This window comes from Trichosurus vulpecula, chromosome 1 (assembly GCF_011100635.1).
Source record: "Trichosurus vulpecula isolate mTriVul1 chromosome 1, mTriVul1.pri, whole genome shotgun sequence".
NCBI lineage: Eukaryota > Metazoa > Chordata > Mammalia > Diprotodontia > Phalangeridae > Trichosurus > Trichosurus vulpecula.
The window spans coordinates 379,909,868-379,911,515 of record NC_050573.1 but is presented as its reverse complement, the minus strand read 5'-3'; positions in this window follow the sequence as shown (position 1 = coordinate 379,911,515).

The window sequence follows — 1,648 nt, the reverse complement described above, 5'->3', positions numbered from 1 at the left end:
GCACATAATTTTTGTTTGGAGGAGGGAGAGAAGAAATAAATAATTACAATGATAGTACATCTGTCTAAAATAATTAGTCTTTATTTTTCCTTCAGCACTTTTATATTGCCTCATGGTTTACAAAAAATTTATTGTGGCTACTGTTATTCTCATTTTATAGTTGGGGAAACCAAGACCTAGAAATATTAAATTATTTGCCAATAGTCACAAATATGTTGGTTTATAGGACCAGAATTCAAAGCCAAGGCCCATCTACCATCACACAGTACCATATTGTATTAGAAGGTCTTTAAGTTCACTTATAGCTCTAAAATTTTATGATTCTGTGAAACTGACTATGCATAAGTTCTACTCTAATGATTCTTTGTGATGAGGAGGTGACCCTGGATACTCAAGGCTATGTCAGCAGAGCGTAAATTGTGATAGGTCCTGTCATGCTACAAAGACTTCAAGTACTTACCCAACCACAGGTGAGGTCTGCTTTTCAAGGACCTGCCTACATCTGTACAGAGAGGAGAGATTCATCACCTGTAAACCAACCACTGGGTTATGAATTATTTGGTGATGACAACTCACAAAATAAGGAAAAATTCAAAATAGACCTCAGTCCTGCTTTTGTAATGATGGCGGGAGAAAGGCAGAAAAGGGAAGAGAGGGTGCTAAGAATCACAGAATCTGTAGGCTGTCTATGAACATTAATTTAACTGTAGTTATTTTCCACATGAGATAATTGTCTAATATGAGGGGGCATACTGGAGGAGCTGAATCACATTAATTTTGATATTCTTGCTATAAATGAACTAAGAAGCTGAAAGGAAATTGTAATTAAAAGGAAAGATGGCTCATGAGCTTACTTTTGGAGAAGAAAATCAAGAAGTTGGTAGAGTTAGTTTTCTCATGCATCCAAAAATAATGAGAAATAGAATTTCATAAGGTATTTGGTCATTTTGTATTGCAATTGTTCATCCTATACGTTTACAAAAAGTCTGCCTTGAAGATTACCGTGGCCTATGGGCCAACACCTGTTGTAGAGCATGAGGAGATAGAAAAATTCCATGAGGAACTAAATCAGACCCTCCAAATTAAACTGACATACACTTTAATATTGGTAACTGGTGGAAGGTGGACATAAGGAAGGACAGTTGAAAATACAAAGAAAACATGATTCAAAATAAAGAAATAAGAAAGTTTTCTACAAAGACTTGCAGAATAACCAGAAGTTTCACATCTTTCTTCAAGAAGTCCTAGAGGTATTAGACATTATGGGCACCAAATAAAATCACGAAAATGGAAATTAAATACATTCTAACGGACAAGAAATGACTGGTTACCACTATTCGACTCATTTATCAATCAATGATTTTCTTATAGGCAGACCTTTGACTTCTTAGAGCGCAATATCACCATAAATAAGAACAAACACTAAAATTGAGATGATATGGCATGTAATAATGGCAACACCAACTTGACTTAGAAAAACAAGCTGTTGACACTGAAAATGGGGACTACGTAAAAGAATGGACATTGACAGAGGCCTATCACCATTTCTTCTAAATCGGTTGTCACAATAGGTAGACCTAAGAGTCTAGAAACCAGAAACCAGCAACGACTTATTTCCTTGACCAGACAATGTTGATTTAGAACAGAA